General features: G+C 47.5%; 1 protein-coding gene and 2 long non-coding RNA genes across 4 annotated transcripts in view; 1 reads left to right on the top strand and 2 right to left on the bottom strand.

The window, feature by feature from the left end:
• Window positions 1-23731, bottom strand: part of ZNRF3 (zinc and ring finger 3) — a 144343-nt gene that overhangs the window by 27147 nt on the left and 93465 nt on the right. The gene's annotated exons all lie outside the window — the stretch shown is intronic.
• On the bottom strand, window positions 792-17001 carry LOC110146359 (uncharacterized). Of its 2 annotated transcripts, XR_002316521.2 has the most exons (3): window positions 16783-17001; window positions 1655-1867; window positions 792-933 (listed from the first exon to the last, which is right to left on the bottom strand). It is a non-coding gene; the product is annotated as an uncharacterized lncRNA (long non-coding RNA). The 2 variants fall into 2 exon arrangements; XR_011490748.1 differs by having other exon boundaries at window positions 792-1867.
• LOC110146355 (uncharacterized) lies at window positions 16960-19657 on the top strand. The gene is made up of 3 exons (XR_002316515.2): window positions 16960-17538; window positions 18492-18645; window positions 18959-19657. It is a non-coding gene; the product is annotated as an uncharacterized lncRNA (long non-coding RNA).

The raw sequence follows: 23731 nt of genomic DNA, 5'->3' as shown, positions 1-23731 counted from the left end.
GGGATTTCCTAGGCAAGAATACTGGAGTGGGTTGCCATTTCCTCCTCCAGGGAACCTTCCCGACCCGGGGATCTTCCCACATCCCCTGCACTGGCAGGTGGAGTCTTTAACAGTGAGCACCGGGGAAGCTTGACAACTCCTTACCAACTCTCTTCTCTCGGTAGCAGGCGGCAGGCCCACAGGTTAGTTTCCAGCACACAGCGTCCAAGAGCCCCTATGGTTTACTGACATTTTTGGATCACTAACTGAAATTGCATTTTTTTCTGGGAGGGGTGCCCTGACCCCTACACAGGACTCAGGTTGCTTGCTCTGTGCTTACAGGCAAATATGTAATTCTGATGGTCTCACCCAGGAGTTATTTACATAACACGTATTTCTCAAATGCCTCCCATGATGATGATGGTACAGTCATATGCTGAGCAGGCCCAGTCCTAAAAGATTTAGTCCCTCTTAGCTCGGAGCTGGAGCAGTCACACTGGGGGCCCTGTATGCACAGCAAAAAATACTCCTTGAATGAAGGAAAAACGGGAAAGGGGGGAAAAGAAGAAAGGTGCCTGCTGACAGGGCCCACGTGTCTCCACTTTACGTCAGACCTCAACTCATCATCCTGTGCAGGGCATACTGCCTCGGAACCCTCACTCGGCAAATACTAAAACACGTCTTCGGTGCGAACGCTTATAGCCGACAAATACACGGGCAATTATTGCTTCAAGAAGGCAGATTGATTTTAAAGTGTAGTTTGATGGCCTTTCACTGTGCCAAAAATTGAAAAAAAACCCCAAAACAGTTAATGACTTTGGAAGGCGTTTATAATGAAAGAGACCAAAGGGGCCGTGAACCACAGAAAGGTGGAGTTGGGCTGGATCGCTTCCTTTGGTCAATAATGGGCCGATGACTGTGTCATTAAGAAGAGGACTTCTTGCAAAGGAACAGCTTAATCCCAGGAAAAAGAAAGAGTAAAAAGGTTACATTAAGGGAATCAGGGATAATCTCTATCAATTACCCAGAGCCTTTCCTGTTGGGGAAGTCTCAAAAGAAGAACAGGAAAAGAGCTGGGTTGTGATCCAGGTGCTTACGCTTTGTTTCACTATCCGAGAGCTTGGCGGGCTGGCTTGTGGTAGGTAAGTGGAGAGGGCTGAAACTACCAGTGGGCGTGGGTGGGGGGTGGGGTGGGTGTGTGTTCAGTCATGTCCCACTCTGCGACCCCATGGGCTCCTCTGATGGGATCCTCCAGGCAAGAACACTGGAGCGAGTTGCCATGCTCTCCTCCAGGGGATCTTCCAGACCAGGGATCAGGAACCTTCATCTCCCACACTGGCAGGCGCTTTCTTTACCACTGCGCCATATAGGAAGCCCATGTAACCACCCCCCACCTGACCCCCATAAAACAAGCAGGTGATTGTAGAATATGCCAGGGCTGGTTCAGGAGGCACCCCACCATCAGGCAGGCAGTGGGGGACTGGCTGGCATCGTTTTGAGGCTAAACAAGTCAAACTGCGTTCCCCCGCAGGAGGCTGGCCGTTTGGAAGGACCAGTGAGCCAGATCCAGATGAGAGGGTGAGCCTGCTTCTCCCGGGCGCCAACGTGGCCCAGCTGGGGAGCCGCCGAGGTCCTCACGCAGAGGGACAAAGCAGGCCTCTGAGGCAACACTGACCTCCTCGAATATGGTCCATCTGAATCGATTAAGTGCCTCTCGGTCCTGGAACGGGATTAAAGAGCACCTAGCCCCACGTCCCAGATTTGCAGAGGATGCGGTGACTTCCCGAGGTCAGCACGTTGGCAGCGGGGGAGGGCATTCAACTCACATCCTGTCGGCCCTGCCCCCATTTCTCTGTAGTCCATTATGTTGTGTCATGTCTGAGCTTTCCTTTTGGGAGAAAATCAAAACTCAGGGGCGTCCAGTGGTAGTTTTCCAAAAATAGCTGAAAGATATATTTAACTGGTACCTATGCGTAAGAACATAAGTATTTTGCATATTATTTTAAGCAGTTGTTTACTAGAACATTCCTACACTAAGAGGTCTGAAACCAAACATTTAAGGAAAGAGCTGTTAAAAAAAAAAACTGATCTGTGAAAGGAAGACGGTGAACTGTAATGAACTCGATAGCAGACAGGTGTATGTTAGCCTTAAAAGGAGACGGAGTCTTGAAGTGTCAATTCAAATAATTTCTAGTGAATTGATTTCACTATTAAAAAAAAAAATCAAAAAAAACAAACAAACAAACAAAAAAAAAAATCCTAAAGTGAATATTTTTGAAACAACACGGGGTCCCCTCATTTCCGCCCCATATACTGAATTTGCTTCTACTGGGCATTTGCATAGCTCAAACTTAGAAATATAAAAGAGAGCTGACTGAAGTTCAAGCTTCTTTCAGAGCACCCAGAGCCTGCTTTTCTGCCGGCCACACCATTACAAAGCCCAGAGCCCCCTCGTCATGAGAAGACGAAGATGGGCTACGTTCAGATTTGACCGTGGGCAGGGATGAACCAAGGCTCAGGATTACTGGGTTCCCCAAGCCCCGCAGCCCCCAAGGGAAAGGGTGCCCAGTATCAGGGTCTGACTGTCAGTAGGAGGAGCTTAGGTTTGGGGGTCGCATTAACCACTAACAGATGGGGTTATAGATTAACTCATCGCTGGCATTAGTTGGTTAATGTACAATTTGGTAGGTAACTTCAATAGTCCTGGGCGAAGTTCAGAAGGGGAAAAAAAAAGATCAGTGTTCCCTTTTCTCATTTAAAATTTTAAAAGGAATAAACTGCTGATACAATCAATATGGCTGGATCTCAAAGTATGCTAATTATGCTGAGTGAAAGAAGTCGGATTAAAGAGTACATATTATATGATTTCATTCATATAAAGTCAAATTAATCTACAGAGGAGAAAGCAAATAATGGTTGTCTGGGGACTGGCAAGGGACAGAGAGACAGGGGCAGGGAAGGGTTTCAAAGAGGCAAAGGGAACTTTTTGGAGTGATGGAAAGTTCATATCTTGACTCTGGTCCTAGTTTCACAGATATGTGTGTGTATTGGGGGGGGGGGGCGGTGGTAAAAACTTATCAAATTGTACACTTCAAATATGTACTGTCTATTCTGTCTATTATACATCAATAGAGAACTTAGAGGTGTGTGTGTGGGGTAGAATCTGGAAATATTCTTTCCCCATGATTGCTCTTAACTGCTTAAAAGCAAAACTTTCATGACACAGATAGCTTTCATCATGTGAATGCTGTTAGCATTAGCTGATATAGGAAAATTCTAAAGCTGGTTTTAAAAATTATCCAGACTGAGCAAGATTAGAAGACCTCCTTCTGATACGTCACGTCTCAACACTCTAAAACCAATCCACTCTGGGTGAATCTGGATGAATGGGGAAGCTGGGCCGGCAGTCCTGAGCCCGTGGGGACTCCTGGGTCAGGAGGCGGGAGAGATCACGTGTTGAGGGGGATGATCAGTACTGGAGGGGATGGGAGGTGGCGAGTGTCCCCGTGCACTTGCTCCAGCCGCCCACAGTCCTGGGCGTCTAGTGGCCTGAGCGATTCTTTAAGAATTGATAAGGCGGATAAGAATCCCCTTGCCAGTGCAGGGAACGCCAGGGTCCATCCCTCATCAGGGAAGATTCCACATGCTGCAGGCACATAAAGCCCGTGCACCACAACCCCCGAGCCTGCGCCCTGGAGCCTCTGCTCCGCAACAAGAAGCCCCTGCAGTGAGAAGCCCCAGCACCACAACGAAGAGTAACCTCCCCACTCACCGCAACTAGAGAAAGCCTGCTTGCAGCAACGAAGACCCAAGCGCAGCCGAAAATAAATTGTTACTTTTTAAAATTCCGGACTCTCTGATTTCCTAAATAGGCGCTCATGAGTTCGTTGTTTCTATCTGACCCGCAGGCTCCCCGCTCAGGGAGAAGCAAGCCAGCAATAGGACTCTGTAAGGTTGTTCAGGGGATCAGACGGTTCGTGGGTGCAGAGTGTGTGGCACGGGGTGAGCCCCATGAAGGCACCAAGGAATGGCAGCTAGGATCTAGTGTCCAGTGAGTCATAGTGCTATCAAATGTTGATTGCTACAAATCTGACAATGCTGCTTTGAGAGAAAGGAATTTGAGTTTGAGTTTTGAACTGGGTATATCCATGTGTTTAGGAATCGCTTTAGCTTGCTGTCACGAATACGAGTGGCACTGGCTTTCCCCTGTGCCACCTTTAGCTCTTGTCTGGAGCAGAACCGAAACAGTCTCCTCCACAGTTAGGTGAGTCGTCAGAATTTAAAGTGCCCCACCGTGATCTCCCATCCTTCCTGGGTCAATTACAAGTTACACGGTTGACCCAAAGCATCAGATAGCTCCTCTGGTCAAGTGTTAACAAGAAATTCACACCTGTCAAGGGAGACAGAAAAGAAAATCCAGCCACAATACTTTGTGGCTCCTCCCATCAGGAGGTAGAGTTTAATTCAACAGCCCTTGGGCTAGAGCTTGGTCCCGTTGCTGGCTTTGGCCAATGGTTGGTTAGCACTTATGATGCTTGCAGAGGCTTGCTAAGTGCCTATGCATTGGGCTGGCTCTCTTCTGCTGCTGGGAACCCTGAGATGACCACGTGAGGGAGCCTGGGCCAGCGTCCTGGCTGATGAAGACCATTTGTGGGGCAAAGCACTGCTCTCCTGGTTTATCTAGAACACAGGGACCAGACTGTCCTCTCTAGGCAGGAATTTCTCTCCCATTTCAAGTCTCTTGGATGAAAAAGGGTTGCAGAGGCGGCTTTGTGCACCACTGGGCATGCTCCTTAGAACAAAGGGAGCTTTGCCCAGCGGGACATTTCTCCAGCTGAAGTCACGTTGCTTGAGATACTGTACCCTGCCTACTCCCCATCCCACCCCTCACTACTCCCCAACATAAGCCACTCTCAGCTGGGTCAAGTTCTTTAAATCAGAATACGAAAAGTTTTATTTGAAACTCCTTGGTTAATCAGTAATCACTTAAATGCTAAGAGGTCACTCGCATAAAAGGAACAAATACACTTCTGTTCCCACCACCTCTAACAGGTAATTTGCAAAAATCCCTAAATTCAAGCTTTATCTCAAGTCTCATTAAATTAACTCTTGAATTTAAGTCCCTTAAATTAACCTTCATTGAACAAGTGAAAGGATGGCCTCATTCAGGCTTTTCCTACTATAATTATTCAGTGTTAGCAAGACTTTACTTAGCAGAACAAAGGAAGAAGGTTCCTGTGTAACCTTTTATTTGCTAAAGCGAACATCCCTTGCCCTGGCAAAGCCTTGCTTCTCATTCCCTTTTTTTCTAAAGAGAAAGTTCTCTAGCTCATTACAGCCTGTGTCCACACTGGCATCTACCTTGGGTGTTCAGACACCACATCACCTTCCCAAATGCACTTATCATCACGGGCTGAGGGGACGCAGGGTTGGTCTGGTCTCTAGGTTTTCAGGCGACCACGAGGTCAGTGCACCGGAAGCTCTGCCGTTAACTGTGACCATGACTTTTGCAAGGATCACAGACATCATCTAGGGATGACCAGCTGACCTCTTGCAACATTATTTAATTCAGAGTAGAAGATACACCTTTCACCAGCCAAGCTGGTTTTCATCGCAATAGCTTGGGGATATTGTTTTCTTTTCCCTTTTCCTTCCTTCCCTTCCTTTCCCTTCCTTTCTTTTCCCTTCTTAAAGCCACGGAGAGAGGGAAAGAAAAAGTCTGGAAGGAAGGATATTAACCCAAAGCAATACATCAAAACCTAAGTTTCAATTAAAGTTTTTCTCTTGTTTTAATATTTATTTATTTAGCTGTGCTGGGTCTTAGTTGCAGCACGCGGGATCTAGTCCCCTGACCAGAGACTGAACCCAGGTCCCCTGCATTGGGAGTGCAGTCTTAGCCACTGGACCACCAGGGAAGGTTCAGTGAAGGTTCCCTCCATTCAAGGTTTGGTTAAACTTTGGGTTTCTTAGGCTATAACTAGCCATTAAGGGAAAAAAAAAAAAAACCCACACAGTAAGTTTCAGGCAATTATTAGAATAAAGCTTTTACATACAGCACATCCTTTAACAGCACTCAGCACATTAAATAACTTTTAGAGGACCTGAAAGAAGTTGTCACCAAATAATCAAGTATTAATAGATAATATTTAACAGGATACCTCAAATAAGTTGTTAACTTTCTGCAAGACTCGAGTGCTCTCGCTCTATTACTTGGCAGATGAATATATATGGAAGCGAAGTTCCATTTGATGATTAGAAAGTGACAGGAATCACAGGAATCAAGAGCGTGACCCCCCCCCCCCCGCCCTCCACAGCAGATGTTTCAAAGAGCAGGTGCCGGGTTGGATTGGTGTGGAGGCGAGCGCCTGGGATGTGGTGAGAGGTGTGGGAACCTTGACTCTGGCAGGCTCTCCACTCAAGACAGCCTATGTGCAGAGACGCCCCAGACAGCCTCCCACCTGTTTATTTGTCTCAAGATGCACACATCACAGCCTGTTGTGTGTGTGTGTGTACTTGCCAGGGGTCTCTGCGCCCCCTTCACTGCCTGCCAGCCCCCTGTGGGCAGGGGACCTGTCTATGCGAGTCACCACTGCATCGGCAGCGTTGAGCAGACTTGGGACATGGGATCTTCCCAATGGCCCAGCAGGTAAAGAATCCGCCTGCCAGCGTAGGAGACACAGGAGACGTGGGTTTGACCCCTGGGTCTGGAAGATCCCCTGGAGGAGGAAATGGCAACCCACTCCTGTATTCTTGCCTGGAGAACCCCATGGATGGAGGAACCTGACGGGCTACATACAGTCCATAGGGGTGCAAAGGGTCAGACACGGCTGAGCGACTAAGCACGCACACACGGGGACACAGGAGCTGCTTCATGAACAGAGGAATGAAATCCACAGATGTAGTCGGTTCTTCTGCACAACAGGGAGCTGCTATGAGTCCAGCTCGCTGCATCCTTTCCCCACTGCCGGGAGCCCTGGTACACCTTTGCCTCTGGTCAAATGTGGGGGTTGCAGTGAGAAGGCCTACAAGCTCTCGTCCCCACCCTGGCTTCTGTGCAGTGAGCTGAACTGCCAGGGCTCGGGGATCCCACGGACATGAGAAATCACATCACCCAAGCCTGCCTGCCGCACTGCTCAGGCAGCCCACGGGGTGACTGCTCTGTCTGGGGGAACAGGCTGAGGGCATGCAGGGCATTAACAAATGACTTCAGATGACTGAGGGCCATCAAAGATGCCACCACCATTAACTTGTGCCTTGTTTAAAAAATTTAAAAAGGTGGGGGGCGGACATCAACTCTGAATATTCATTGGAAGGACTGATGCTGAAGTTGAAACTCCAATAATTTGGTCACCTGATGTGAAGAACTGACTCACTGGAAGAGACCCTGATCCTGGGAAAGATTGAGGGCAGGAGGAGAAGCAAGTGGCAGAGGATGAGATGGTTGGATGGCATCACTGACTCAGTGGACACAAGTGAGCAAACTCTGGGAGACTGTGAGGGACAGGGAAGCCTGGAGTGCTGCAGTTCGTGGGGGTCGCAAAGAGTCGGACATGATTGGCTAACTGAACAACAATAACACAGAGGAAGAAAAACAACATGGGTAATTCCAGTGACACTTCTCATCTCTTCCTAGGGGCAAGATTTTTGGCGAGGATCCTCAGTGTCAGCCCTTGGATATCTGTGTGATTTCCCAGCAGCAACATGGAAATAACCAGGGCAAGAGGAAAAATACAGGGGAAAGATATTTAGGGAACAATAATATTAAGACTATGGAGACTTCAGCACTGTTTTGTTTTGTTTTTCCTTCAGAGCATGGGGATATTTTACCATTATTAGCAATGCTGGGCTGGTCTGGAAAAAGACGGCCACCAGTTACCTGTGATACCTGTGGTTGTTTATGTCAGAGAATGGTGCCCGACCCTGTCCCCAGTTCCTCACGCTAATGGAGTACAGTATCGCAGTTCTGCGTCACCATGCTTACAGTCACACCGGCAATCAACAACCTGTGACAGAATTTGGTTCTTAACACTTGGGCCCTCTTCCAAGCCCGCTGTCATAACAAGTTTAGCAGGCAATGGTTTAAGCTGTTTATTAGGTACAAAAAGGAAAGAAGAATAGTCACTTGGTCGTGTCTGACTCTTTGCGACCTCATGGACTGTAGCCCGCCAGCTTCCTTTGTCCACGGGATTCTCCAGGCAAGAATAGTGGAGTGGGTAGCCATTCCCTTCTCTGGGGCATCTTCCTGACCCAGGGATCAAACCTGGGTCTCCTGCACTGCAGGCGGATTCTTTACCATCTGAGCAACCAGGGAAGCCCAGGGACAATCCATCAGGTACAAGCTGACATGCAAATGATTGTACCCCCTCTTTTCAGTCTGATACAGCTTTCTTTAAGTTAGCTGTGAGTATATAACATGGCAAAGATTTTTATAACAACAAGGGTCAAGTTGCTACCATGTTCTGTCTCTTAAGCACACTTTTGAAAAGCGAAAAGATAAATCAAGGGCACGGTGGGAAGGTTTCCTTTTGTCTTGTCTTTTTATATTGTTTTGAAGTTTTTTTCAAAAAATATTTTTGTATTTATTGACTGCCTCAGATGGGAAGATCCCCCAGAGAAGTGATCAAACCCATGTGTCTCCAGTTGTGGCTCTCTAAGTTGTATGCTGATCCAAGGCCTGTGGGATCTTAGTTACCTGACCAGGGATCAAATCCCCACATTGTAAGGTGGATTCTTAACCACTGGAACACCAGGGCAGTCTCTGTCTTATCTTTTTAAAAGGATCAACGGGGCCTCTAGAAACTTGGTTGTCTTTTTGTTTCTGGGCTTCCCTGTGGCTCAGCTGGTAAAGAATCTGGCTGCAAAGCAGGAGACCTGGGTTCGATCCCTGGGTTGGGACAATCCCCTGGAGAAGGGAACGGCTACCCACTCCAGTATTCTAACCTGGAGAATTCCATGAACTGTATAGTCCATGGGGTCACAAAGAGCTGGACCTGACTGAGAGACATTCACTTTACTTTTGTTTCTGGATCTGCCTGTTTCCCAGGGACTTCAAGTAGTTTCTAGAAGCCCTGCTGAAAATTAAAGCATGGATGCGAGGCTGGAACGGGGCCAGTCGCTGGCGCTGATGGGAAGCTCCTCACAGGCATCACCCGGCCAGGTGGTGGATGAGCTGCAGCGGCCTGACCACAGGCACAGCGTGAACGGACAGACTCCCTGGGACTCCCTGAAGCCTCACTGCAGACAGTCTGAGCGGGCTGAGGGCTTCTGGGAAACAGGCGCAGGGGACATTACAACAGGAGTGGTCTCCTCCCCAGTGGGGGTGTGGCCTGTTAGTTAGGAATCCACCTGCCCTGTTCAGTTCAGTTCAGTCACTCAGTTGTGTCCGACTCTTTGCAATCCCATGGACTGCCGTACACCAGGCTTCCCTGTCCTTCCCCATCTCCCGGAGTTTACCCAAACTCATGTCCATTGAGTCGGTGATGCCATCCAACCATCTCATCCTCTGTCGTTCCCTTCTCCTCCTGCCTTCAATCTTCCTCAGCATCAGTGTCTTTTATAGTGAGTCAGCTCTTTGCATCAGGTGGCCAAAGTACTGGAGTTTCAGGTTCAGCATCAGTCCTTCCAATGAATATTCAGGGTTGATTTCCTTTAGGATGGACTGGTTGGATCCCCTTGCAGTACAAGGGACTCTCAAGCATCTTCTCCAACACCACAGTTCAAAAGTATAGATTCTTCAGTGCCCAGCTTTCTTTGTAGTCCAACTCTCACATCCATACATGACTACTGGAAAAACCATAGCTTTGACTAGACAGACCTTTGTTGGCAAAGTAATGTCTCTGCTTTTTAACATGCTGAGTTGGTTGGTCATAACTTTTCTTCCAAGGAGCAAGTGTCTTTTAATTTCAAGGCTGCAGTCACCATCTGCAGTGATTTTGGAGCCCCCCAAAATAAAGTCTGTCACTGTTTCCATTGTTTCCCCATCTATCTTGCCATGAAGCGATGGGACTAGATGCCATGATCTTCATTTCCTGAATGTTGGGTTTAAGCCAACTTTTTCACTCTCCTCTTTCACTTTTATCAAGAGGTTCTTTAGTTCTTTGCTTTCTGCCATAAGTGTGGTATCATCTGCATATCTTAGGTTATTGATACTTCTCCTGGCAATCTTGATTCCATCTTGTGCTTCATCCAGCCCAGCGTTTCTCATGACTCTGCATATAGGCTAAACAAGCAGGGTGACAATATATAGCCTTGATGTACTCCTTTCCCGATTTGGAACCAGTCTATTGTTCCATGTCCGGTTCTAACTGTTGTTTCTTAACCTACATACAGATTTCTCAGGAGGCAGGTCAGGTGATTTGGTATTCCCATCTCTTTAAGAATTTTCCACAGTTCTTTGTGATCCACACAGTCAAAGGCTTTGGCATAATCAATAAAACAGACGTAGATGTTTTTCTGGAACTCTCTCACTTTTTTGATGAGCCAAAGGATGTTGGCAATTGGATCTCTGGTTCCTCTCCCTTTTCTAAATCCAGCCTGAACATCTGGAAGTTCACGGTTCACGCACAGTTGAAGCCTGGCTTGGAGCATTTGGAGCATTACTTTGCTAGTGTGTGAGAGGAATGCAATTGCGCGGTAGTTTGAGCATTCTTTGGCATTACCTTTCTTTGGGATCGGAATGAAAACTGATCTTTTCCAGGCCTGTGGCTGGACTGTTACACATACACAAGTGGAAGAACCACCATCTGTAGGTTCAACTTCTAATGCAAAGAACAGAACTGATGGGCAAAGAGGAGTTGGGTGGCCTAGAAAGGGCACGTCTGGAGTTACTGGGGGGCCTGGACAGAGCCAGGAGGCGGCTTCGGGCAACTGTGCTCCCCGAGACTCGGCATATTCATCTTAAAGGAGGTTGGGAATTGTGAGCATCAAGAGGAGACTCTCCAGACCCAGTGCGACCCAGGGCTCTGTGCTCTGGGAACGGAAGCTCAGGAGAGGCGTCCTTCCTATATGCGACTCCAAAATGTGCCATTTTCCCTTGGGAACTTTTTGAAGGTACTCGTTGGGCACAAGCATCCAGTGACCCATCAGGTGACAGCCCTCAATGGTGCATAAAATGCTCAGGCACATGGCTTCTTATGTGTACTTCCCACGCCTCCCAGCGTGAAGGACAATGAACTCCTCAAAGAGCACCGAGGAACGGCACATCTCTTGACCTCATCTTCATCATCTAGAATCATCTAGTTTGTTCTGTCCTCTACCCACAGCCCCATACTTTGGACCCAGAGAATACTGCTCATTTGCCTTTTTAGGACAAGAGAGATAAAAATGAGCGAGACCATCTGTGCTGGCCCGAGGGTCCTTGGGCAAGTCGCCAATGTACACAAAACAGAACAAAATTGGTGTGGGTAGATTCCCTACACCTGCAATACTTCGGGATATTGAAGAACTAAGAGGTGAAAGTGTTAGCTGCTCAGTCATGTCTGACTCTTTGAGACCCCATGGACTGTAGCCCAGCAGGCTCCTCTCTCCGTAGAATTCTCCTGGCAAAGATACCAAGAGGTGATGAATCTGAAAAGGAGCACAGCCCCTCAGCCTCACGATGTGCGAGGCTGCAGATATCAGAGGGCCCCGCCACCTGGTTCCAACTCCACCTCAGAGCGGCAGCTCCCGTCCACTGCTGTGCATTTTGTTCGCACTGTTCTCCTTCGGGACCTGAGAAACTTTGCCTGCAGTCTAAGCATGGATTTGAGCGGCTCACGGGGCGAGGGGCGAGAGGCGAGGGGTGAGGGGGCTGGGGGCGGTGGTGGTGGCCTGGGATCCAACTTGGCCATCAGCTTCAAATGACCTGGTCAATCCAGGTGACCTGGCTCTCCGCCCAGCTCGAGCTCTTTGTTTGCGGGTGAGGCTGGTGGAGGGGTGCCCCCCAGCTGCGGTGGTGGGCCCGCATTGTCAGCTTGTTGCTTCTTTCCCCAAAGAGGATCTGGTTACAAAGAGGAGCTGGAAATGTCTTTGCACACAAGCAGAGACATGGCGGCCCTGCAAAGGCCCCAGGGTAAGGATTAAAGAAAAACAAAACAGAAACCCTTCCATCTCTAATTAGGGTCTTCATTTGCCAAAGTGCCATTCCCCAGCAGGAGAATTTACATTCAGGCCGTTGCTTGGAGTTACTTGGAAAACGTCTCCCAGCAGGTTGGTTCCTCGGCTCGGGCGCCTTTGAGCCAACAGTTTCTGGTTACTTGGAGGGGAGCTGCCTGCATATTGTTTTAACTGGCCTGGCTTCAGCAGCCAGCTTAGCTGTGTGAACAATCTCCCATTCAGAATCTGAAGATAAAAGCACAGTTTGGGAATTATAGGTTCTGGAACTGGCACTATTTCTCTCATACACAAGCGTGTTTTCCCCTCCACCTTGGTCCCCCGCCAGCAAAGGCTACATCCTGGAGTGCCGCCAGCCGCCAGCCCCCACTTCCTCGCCGTTCCCTCCGTGGGGCCGGTGGCAGCCGGCCACAGAGGCCAACAGGAGCTCCCCGTTAGCGAGAGGTCGACCGCAGAGCAGTGTGGCCAGTCTGCTGGACCCCTGTGGCCGGCCTCCGAACGGCCTCGGAGCTTTCTGTGTGGTTCCGTATCATTCTTTGCATCCACAACAGAGCATCTTCCAACACAGCGAGTGGAGAGCCCGGCCTAGGAAGCAAAAAGTTCTCTTCCTTTCTGGAACTCTCAGGACAACAGTAAATTCTAAACTGAGACTAAGGAGTAGGATGTGTTTGCATAACTTTCTACGTGTAAGAAAAATGTTAGCTGACGATGAATTAAGGAACAAGTGCAAAAGAGAGAAGAGATATCAAAAGCACAAGGCCACAAATGGAAAAAGAAAAGAGAGAATCTGGATCTCAACTCAGTTAAAAAATGGGCAAAGGACTTGAACAGTCCTTCTCCAAAGCAGATATACAAATAGCCAATAAGTACAAGAAAAGGTGAGCAAGATCACTAATCACTGCATGTGTGTGTGAGTGCTAGGTCACTTTGGTTGTGTCCAACTCTATGCGACCCCATGAACTGTTACCAGGCTCCTCTGTCCATGGCATTCTCCAGGCAAGAATACTGGAGTGGGTTGCCGTGCATTCCTCCAGGAGATCTTCCTGAGCCAGGGATCAAACTCACGTCTCCTACATCTCCTGCATTGGCATGCAGGTTCTTTACCACTTGGGAAGCCCTCACTAATCATTAGGAAAATGCAAATCAAAATCACAATGAAAAAATCACCTCACACCCCTAAAGATGACTAAGAGAAAACAAAACACAAGAAGCGTTGACAGGATGTGGAGAAAACTGAACCCCTGTTCATGACTGGTGGGAATGCAAAATGGGGCAACTGTTGTGGAGAATGGTGTGGTGGTCCCTCAGAGAGTTAGGCATGGAATTACCATATGTCCAGCATTTCTGTTTCTGGGTATAGACCCAAAAGAACTGAAAGTAGGGTCTTGAAGAGACATCTGTATATCTGTGTTCATAGTAACATTATTCACAGCAGCTGAAAGATGGAAACACCCCAATTGTCCATTGAGCGATGAATGCATAAACAAACGTGTGCACACACAGATATTACTCAACCGTAAAAAGGAAAGAAATTCTGGTACGTGCTACAACACGGATGCACCTTGAAGACATTATGCTAAGTAAAAAGCATATGAGAGGACAAACATTACTTGACCTAACTTACGTGAGGCACCTGGAGGAGTCAAATTCACAGAGACAGAAAGGAGAATGGTAGCTGCCAGGGAGAGGCCAGGGAGAGGGATGGATGGGGAGCTGGTGTTTAAAGGGTACAGAGCCTCAGCTAGAGAAAAGGAGAAAGTTCTGAGACGGACGGTGGTGATGGTCGCACAAAGTGTGAAAGTGCTTCTGGCCACAGAACTGTACACTTGAAAATGCTTAAAATGATAACAGTGTTAGTCGCTCAGCCGTGTCCGACTCTCTGTGACCATATGGACTGTAGGCCGCCAGGCTTCTCTGTCCATGGGATTCTCTAGGAAAGAATACTAGAGTGGATAGCCTTTCCCTTCTCCAGGGGATCGTCCTAAATCAGGGATTGAAGCCGGGTCTCTTGCATTGCAGGCAGATTCTTCACCATCTGAGCCACTAGGGAAACTCCATATATACATACAGAACCACAAAGTAGAGAGAAGATTCAGGGTAAAAAGAATAAACGCCACAGGGAAGGGAAATTAGAGCCCCTGTTTGTGTTTCGCGTTGGCCGGGCAGGTTCTACCAAGTACCACTTTAGTTCAGTCATGTAAAAATCCTCTTGGAGTCTACATTTTTAAGACCTCTGAGTTGTATTCCTCTATTTTACTTAAACTGCCACAGAGCAGCAATTTACAGCAGCATCATAGGAATGTCCAAAGTGGGATTCTGCGTCTAGGCCTAAGCACTCCCAGTTCCCTCCACCGTGTCCTCTTTTGCACACCACTTGACATGCTCCCTGGAGATGCCCTCCCCACCAAACGTCTCTTCTGTCCATTAAAACCACGAGGCCCGGTCCAGTCGCTCTCTCTGACCACCCCACCCTGGGACACAGCAAGGGCTATTGCTATTCCTGCCGCCCCACTCCTGGAGTTTCCCTTCCTCCTGGAGTTTCTTACCCCAAGCCCAACCATCCTTGAGAGTTCAGTTTCCCCTCTTCCGGAAGCCTTTGCTTGCAAACACACCACAGGTCCAGAAAGACGTTTAAGAGAAAGTGATGCATGAGCAAAGACCTGAAGGAGTCGGTCCTGAGGCTCTCTGTGATGGCCTTGCGGTGCCCAGAGGGTGACTGGAGCCCTGGACACCCTGAAGCTGCCTGCTGAAGGTTGAGGGACCAGGGCAACAAGGGCAAAGGAGTGCGTGGGAAGCTGTAGTTCTGAGATTCCAGGTAAATTTTACATCCCTGTACATATCCACACCTTCCATCACAGATCCTGGCCCAATAACTGAACAGACCTCCTTGGTAACAAAAAAGATTAACTGGCTCCCTAGATTATCACAGCCACAGAATGCAGACAAACCACAGAACTGGACCTGGAGAATCAGTTTCGAGTGGTGAGAGACATCTAAGTTTCCCAATCCTTCTATGAAAGCTGCCAAGAAGGACAGTCACTGGCATTTTTTGTTGTTGCTTGGTCACTCACTAAGTCATGTCTGACTCTTTGCGACCCCATGGACTGCAGCACACCAGGCTTCCCTGTCCTTCACCATCTCCCGGAGCTTGCTCAAACTCATGTTCATTGAGTTGGTGATGCCATTCAACCATCTCATCCTCTGTCGCCCCAAGGGGCGAAAACCCAACCACCTTCTTCTAAAGAATGGCTAAATTCAAGACAAGAGCCATCGCCTGTGTGGTCTCCGCCTGCTGTCCCATGCCCGTCTCACTGAGTTCCGTCCTGAGAACATACAGAAAGAAAACAGTCCTCATTGGTTCAGCCTTGTAGTGCTACGTCCACGTCAGACAGGCCTGGGGAGAAGGGCGAGGCAGAAAACCCAACAGGTTCAAGTGAATCAGGACTCCTCTCTTTCCTAGTTTCTTCAAATCACATGACCAACATCCTAACAGGGCCAGAGTAAATCATCACACCACATTAACTTCTGTGTGTCGAGGTGGATCAATAATCTTGAGAGAGTTGGCTCAGAACCTGGATCACCCTGTAGCGCATGTGGGTAATCAGCAACCCCCAGACCCCACGGCCAGACCCTGAACAGATCCTGGTCTCCTGTTCCCACTGGTGAGGATACGGTTTGGGGCATGTATTCTGCCCACCAAACAGGACTTGGTGAGAATGACGCTCTTGGATATAGAGAGCTTGTGCCATCATCGTATGTTCCAGCCTCATCATCTGAGCATGCGAGAGAGGGGCCATTTGGGCAGCTTTGTAAAAAGGAACGAAATTGAGTTTTCATAGAAAGGGTAAATGAGCAAGAGAAAAGGAGGACGTGTGATCAAAATATTATAAAAGGCAGGTGGCTCAGTGGTAAAGACTCTGCCTGCCAATGCAGGCGACACAGGAGATGCAGGTTGGATCTCTGGGTCGGGAAGATCCCCTGGAAGAGGATATGGCAACCCACTCCAGTGTTCTTGCCTGGAGAATCCCATGGACAGAGGTGCCTGGTGGGCTACAGTCCATGGGGTCACAAAGAGTCGGACGTGACAGTGCAACTGAGCACCCACACATGCAAAGCTAGGTAGCAAATTAACAGCTGGAGAGACATCCAGTTTCCCACAAGCCTCTAGTTCAGGAAGCCCAAGGCAGAAATTAACATTTGGGCTCCGAGGGGAGGGGGCAGGCTTGATATCTGAAAGGTGAGTTCTCAGGGGACATTTCATCTTTTAATTCTGGCAACACCGTCCAGCAGCCCTCCCAGATCATTGACACTGCCTCTGTCTCTACAAATGATGTGAGAGGCTCCACTCCTCTGTGTGATTCAACAAAGAGCGAAGACAAAAGTCAAGCCGGGAGGCGGGGCAGGGTGACTGCTCCGCATCTGTAGTCTTGGAGAAGTGAGCAGGTACCACCGGGACCACCCTGGCTCCTGGGACACGAAGCAGGGCCATCTACATTGATTCCATTCTCCGCTGACCCTAAAGACACAGGTCTAGCAGAGGAAGTCACCCACGACCTGCCGGTCCCACCACCTGCTGGTCCCACGACCTTCCTCAATCCAGCCTCCTTTCCCTTGCCCTCTCCTGCCCCAAAGGAGGCCACTTTTCCAACTGTAAGGGGCTCGGGCTTTGTTCTTTCCTTCAGTTTCCAAAAGGCTCCCCAAACTCTCACCAACCTGTGATCTCTGCATCCCATCCAAGCCTACCGGGGCATGCGAGACTCGCACATGCGCACACACGCGACCCGCACAGCCACTCTGGGCGGAGGGGAGGCTTCCCTCTGGGCGGGCAGCGGGGGTCAGAGGCCTGGCTCGGAGGAGCCGCTCATTGTGTGGCCGCCTGGGGCAGGCAGCGTGAGCGCCCGGAGGGGAAAGGTTCCCTTTGAAGCACATGGCGCGGAGCGCTTCCCAGTGACCATGGAAACAGGCGCAGTGGGTTCCCAGCCTGAGAACCAGGGAGAGCAGCCTCGATTCAAACGTCAAACACGCACGGGGGTCTGAAAAGCGGAGGCGGGAGGGGCAGGCGGCCCGCGGGGGCTGGCAGGAACTGAGCGGCTCCCTGGTAGGAGAATCTGGCCAGTGAAGCCAAGCAGGTTCACGGGGTTTCCTTTTCATTCCCGAGGCTTTCTTCTCGCTCCCGTCACTGCCCCTCGGGTCCCATTCAGCACCTCATCAGATCAGTAGAGCCGGCCCTTTGGCTGGCCTGCTGGCGGCGGGGCCTGGAACCGGGAGGGAGGTGATCAAAGGAGCCGCCCCGTGCTCCCACCTCCCTCCTCCCGCCCTCCTCGGATGAGGCCCTGCCAAGGTGATCCAGTGGAAGCCGCCGGGCTGGGGGGTGCGGGGCAAGGAAGAGAGGCAGCTTTCATGTCTGCTGTTCTCTTCGCAGAAGAGACATAAGGCATGGTTTGAACGGAGGAGACACACCACTGGCAGGTCAGAGCTACCTCCTTCAAGGATGTCTCTGCTCTTAAACCAGGAGACCCAAAAGCCACCTAGACTGATACGCTCGGGGTGCACCTGGATGCCGCTCCCCGCCCCCTGCCCATCATCCTCGCCCCGCTGAGACTTGTTCCTTCTGGGTCCTCTTTCATAGCTGTCCACCTCCCAACCCTCGAGATGGATGATGTTACACTGAACAAGTTATCTGCGATGCTATGCCCCATCTCTTCAGGGTTCCAATTTAAACTGGGAGGTGGGGGTAGGGGAGGGGGAGAAATCTATCTGTGATTTTTTTTTTCCCCCAGCAAGAAAGAGGAAGTGATGTGATTAGAATCTGTTAAAGAGGAAAGATCTCGCCCTTACTGATGAGTATCTGTTCTCTCGGGTGGGACTGAATCAAAGTCCAACATCATCCTGCTGGGCACAGGGCCAGGGCCAGTGAGAGAAGCGAGCCCACTTCTCAGCCGAGCCTTGTGGCCGCCACGGAGCAGGGCAGGCTTTGGCCCTGACCAGCGGCTCCTGGGGAAGGTGGTGTTTGGACAGGCCTGTAATTTGAAAGGCCCATTAGGTACCTTCTCCCTTTCTTACCTTTGTTGGGCTGCCAAAACATTTACTTGACTTCTTAACTCTAAATCTCTGAAACACACCTGCATTGCCTAAAACAGGCAATTTTCTTAGTTTCTCTCATTTGGAGAAGAAAGCCCAACCTAAGCAGAGATGACAATACACAGAGGGATAAAGAGGGTGGGGGCCTGGGAAGAGATGCGGCTTTATATAACACCAGCTTCCTAACAGAATACAATGCTTAAGAGATGGGTGCATACTGCATTTGTCTTTAATTTTTTTTTGAGGGGGTGTTTAGTTTTCAGGGCAGTGAGCATAGTTGAAAGCAATTCTACAAAAGGTAATCCTTTTGCAAAACAAACTGATTGTATTTTGACTTTTAGGGGAAGAGTCCGTTTCCATGTCAAGTAAACATTCTGTGTGGTAGCCTACTGCATCCAGTCATCCATCCATCCATCTAACATACTCGTGATAGAAAAGCCAACTGCACTGTAATATAAGCAGAGGAACTGAAGACTGTATAACAGGAAAACTGGGGTGCATAAACAACAAATAATATTTTCAGGGTCTTAGATGCATTTCAGATGCCATAAATGACATGTGCATGTCTGCTCAGTCAAGTCCAACTCATGGACTGTAGTTTAACAGGCTCCTCTGTCCATGGGGATTCTCCAGGCAAGAATACTGGAGTGGGTTGCCATGCCCTCCTCCAGGGGATCTTCCCAACCCAGGGACTGAACCCAGGTCTCCTACATTGGCAAGTGGGTGCTTTACCACTGGGAGACACCAGGGAAGCCCTATAAATGACACAAATAACTGCAAAAAGTGTTTTTTTTCCCCCTTTTCTCAGGGCTTCCAAACTCATGAAAAGAACTTAGGAAAAGAGCCTCATGTCTAGCAAGTGAGAAGCCTCTGCACCACCGGTTCCCACTGCCATGTGCGTCTGTCTGTCAGCTCTGGTTTCGGCCAGGGACTTTCTGAAGCACATGCTTGCCAAGGCTGAGTGGTCTGAAGTGAGGCCTTGCTGACCAGCGGTGGTTACGGCCAGAACTCAGAGGAAGGCCCCCGCACTGCCCGGGCTCTTGGGAGGACATCGATGACTCTCGACCCCAAAGACACCTACACCCTCTCTGTAGAACACCTAGGGAGTTCTTTTCACAGTGCCGGTGCTCAATGGCAAAACCTTTTAAGAGAAAAATTGTTTTGGAAAGATTTTTCAAGATCCTGAATGTTCTAAAATGGGACTTGTGAGCTGCTGTCTTCTCAAAGGCACTAACAGCACAATGCAGGTGGGCGCCTCGCTGACAGCTGTCACTCGCCTGCATCCTTCCTGTAGCATTTCAAAACTGGCTCTTCCTTTCCCTTTGTTTTGGTAGACTGTCTTGTCTTCTCTACTTAAGCCTGACAGAATATAACCTTAAGCCTGAGAAATCGGGTCCTTGAGTCTGGTCAGGGGGGGCACCCGCGTTCATAGTCATCTGCTGGGGTTCTGGGAAGTGGCAGGCCCGTGTTTCCTGGCCCTCTGTTAGGTTTAAGCTTCTTGCAGGGGAAAGAGGGTAAATTCTTTATTACAAATCCCAGAAGGGCCTTAAATGTACGACCAGTAAGGACAACTAGTGGGTCTCTGAAAGAGAGCTTCCCTTCTTGTGATAAACCATAATGGAAAAGAATGTGAAGAGGAATATATATGTGCGTAATTCATCACTTGGCTATACAGCAGAAATTAACACAACATTGTAAATCAACTATACTTCGATAAAATTAAAAAAAAAAAGAATGAGCTTTCCAATGATTTTTTAGGCATGATACTAAAAGAAAATATCAATCAACTGGACTCTGCTGAAATTTAAGCTTTTCTGCTCCAAAGGACACTGTCAACAAAGTGAAAGAAAACCCCCAATATAGGAGAAAATATTTGCAAATCGTATATCTGATAAGGGACAGGTATCGAGGATATATGAAGAACTCTTAGGATCTGAATAGCTATTCATATTTCTTCAAAGGTATGCAAACTTTCAATAAGCACATAGAAAAGATGGATAAATCATTATCCAACAGGGAAATGCAAAGCAAAACCACAATGAGATACTACTTCAGACCCAGTAGGACGGCTGTAATCAAAAAGACAGATAATAACAAGTGTTGGCTAGGATTTGGAGGAATCATACACTGCTGGCAGTAGTGTAGAACGTGCGGCCCCTTGGGAAAATAGTTTGGTAGCTCCTCAAAGGCTAAACAGTTATCATATGACCCAACAATTCCACTCTTAGTTACCTACCCAAGATAGATGAAAACCGATACCTACACAAGATCAGGCACACAAATGTTCATAGGAGCATCACTCTTAGTAACCCAAAAGTAGAAACAATCTAAATGTACACTGACAGATAAACAAACAGTGAACACACACAATGAACTATTATTTGGCAATAAAAAGAAATGATGTGCTGACAGCTTACTGCCACATGGATGAAACTTGAAGACATCATGCTGAGCAAAAAAGAAACAGATACAGAAGTTCACGCTCTACATGAGTCCATGTGTAAGGAATGTCCGGGATGGAGGGGCGATGTCGGCTCAGTGGTACATGGTTTCCTTCTGGGTTGATAAAAATGTCCAGACATCTGATAAGGCACTTGTATCCATAATACATAAAGAATACGAAAATATTAACATTGATAGAGAGTGATGGTAGCCCAATTCTGTGAATATACTAAAATCCACTGTGTCTGCGTGCATGTGTGCTCAGTCATGTCTGACTCTTTGCAGCCCCATGGACTGTAACCCACTAGGCTCCTCTGTTCATGGGATTTCCCAGGCAGTAATATTGGATCGGGTTACCATTTCCTTCTCCAAGGGATCTTCCTGACCCAGAGATCGAACCCATGTCCCTTGAATCTCCTGCACTGGCAGGTGACTCTTTACCACTGAGCCACCTGGAAAGCCCCAGAAAACCACTCTATACCTAGATAAAAAGAAGCCTTTGTGTGGGAACAACCTGATCAGTCATTTCTATTTCTGTGTAGAGTCCAATCATCTGAAAACTTATTTCTTGAACAGAAATGGGTAGAAAAGTTTTGGTACTGGAAAGATCTTGGGCATTTCAAAGTTGAAATAGGCTTGATTGGCAGTTGGTTTTAACCACAATATACACTTCCTAGTAAAACTTATATATGTGTGCTGAAATGGAGTGAAACTTGGATATGATGATGAACAGATTCTGAAAGCAGCTCCCCACGCTGACAGAGTTGGGGCAGGGCTATGATATACTTAGGGCTTTTCTGGTGGTTCAGATGGTAAAGAATCTTCCTGCAACGCAGGAGACCTGGGTTCAATCCCAGGGTGGGGAAGATCCCCTGGAGGAGGGAATGGCAACCCACTCCAATATTCTTGCCTGGAGAATTTCATGGACAGAGGAGCCTGACGGGCTACAGTTCAAGGGGTTGCAAAGAGCCGGACATGACTGAGTGACTAACACTTTCATACCTTCATGATATACTTACTGAGTGGGAGAGGATGAGGTGTAATCAGAATTCCCTGGTCTAAAGAATAGCAACAGCAGGCCTGTGCTTTGTTGATTTACCAATGGATTAATTCTTTTAAATGTTTCTGTAAGCAGGACTTCCCCGGCAGTCCAGAGGTTAAGACTCTGCACTTCCACTAAAGGGGGAGTGGGTTCGATCCCTTAGTAACTAATTCCATATGCTGCATAGTGTGGCCAAAATTAAGTAACTAAATAAATTTGCCAAAAAAAAAAAAAAGTGTTTGCAAACAAGCATATTTTACTTAACTCAGGAACTATGTTCTAAAACAACAAAAATTAAAACAGTGTTATTGGCCCTAAAAGGAATACAGAATCTGACAGTAGATAACGCTGTCTGCTATAGGTTTCAGTAGGACAGAATATGTTATCTTTTTAAAGGAGGAATATACATAAAACAAAGGAAATGACAACTTTAAGAAAGGGAGAGACTCTACTTAGCCACTCCCTAATGTTACACATCAAAATTAATTGAGTGATTTAAGGATGTAATATACTAAAAGAAAAACAGTGATAACAGAAACAGTAGAAAAGGCAAAATGATTCTAAGCTTGCAAGGGAGGGGAGAAAATAATTAACTTTAAAAGCAATAGAAGAAATCATGAAGGAGTGATGACTATGTAAAAACTTTAAACTTCTGCGTGCCAAGAAAGCTAAGTTTAAAAACTTAGCCAGTTTAAAAACATTCCAAACAAGAAATTAATACATTGCTATAAAAAAAAAAAAAACTACATTAAGATCTACCCACAAATGAGCAAGCGGCCAGAGTAGACAATTCACAAGAGAGGAAATTTAATTAGTAGATGGAAAGATGCTTGGCACTTAATGCTTGCTGATAATCAAAGAAATGCAAAGGAAACAATGAAGTACTATTTTTACCTTTCTAATCAGTAAAGAAACATATTAACTGTAACGGTGAATGTTAGCATTTGTTTCTGTGGAAAATGGTTCACACTTACTTCACTAGTGGCAAGGTAAACTGAGGGAACTTTCCTGAAAAGCAATTTGCAACTGTTTGCAGCAAGAATGATTAAAAATTGTTTATGTCCTTTGATCTATGATCTGCTCCTGGAATATTACCATGAGAGAGTAATTCAAAGAGAAAAAAAAAACCCCTGAATGTCCATTTTACATGAAAAAAGGTTTCAGTGTGGCTTCTTTGTGAGGATTAAAAATAAAACAGAAGCAACCTAATTACTGAACCCTAGGGGTCAACTCCATCATGGCGTGTTCTACTGTCATGTTATGCAGCCAATGAAATGACAGGTTACAAAAATAACAGCAAACTGGTCAAATAACTAGCACGTGTTATTAGCTTTTAGGCAGAATAATGATGCACACCTTCATAATAATTACATTAAAACTCAGACTTGGATTCCCTGGAAGACTGGGAGGGAATACACCAAGACTGACAGTACTTGAATTAAAGGAGTAAAATGAAAGTCGGATTTTCCCCTTTGCTTCCCCCCCCTTTGGTTTTTAAATAATCCATAACTAATTGTTTCATGCAACAAATATCTACCAAGTGCCCAATATATGTCCTAGGCACTGTTCTTGGCACTAGGAATATAGGATTGTGTAAAATTATTATATTGCTTTTAAAAAAAAGCAAAGGACCAGAAAATTGTTGGTTATATAAATAGTACTTGGAGCTTCCACTGCAAGGGCAGGGGTCCCACATGCCACAGGGCACTCAAGACCCCTTTATCCAGCCCCTTAATCCAACTTTACGGCCAAAAGCAAACCAAAAACAAACAATTTACTATGTTTACAAACAGATTTAAAAAAAATTTTGAAGCTAACCGCTTTAAAATTTGATTTCTAAGCATTGAGCCAAAATAACAAAGGTTCCTAGCAAATTCCATATTCTTTTCTCTGAGATTCATTTAAGAGTTGATACTTGTGAAATGGGCTTCCCAGGTGGCACTAGTGGGTAAAGAACCTGGCTGCCAATGCAGGAGACGTTGAGATGCGGGTTCGGTTCCTGGGTTGGGAAGATCCCCTGGAGAAGGGCATGGCAATTCACTCCAGTATTCTTGCCTGGAGAATCCCATGGACAGAGGAGCCTGGTGGGCTGCAGTC

This window comes from Odocoileus virginianus, chromosome 12 (assembly GCF_023699985.2).
Source record: "Odocoileus virginianus isolate 20LAN1187 ecotype Illinois chromosome 12, Ovbor_1.2, whole genome shotgun sequence".
Classification (NCBI taxonomy): Eukaryota; Metazoa; Chordata; class Mammalia; order Artiodactyla; family Cervidae; genus Odocoileus; species Odocoileus virginianus.
This window is presented reverse-complemented; position numbering and strand designations above follow the sequence as displayed.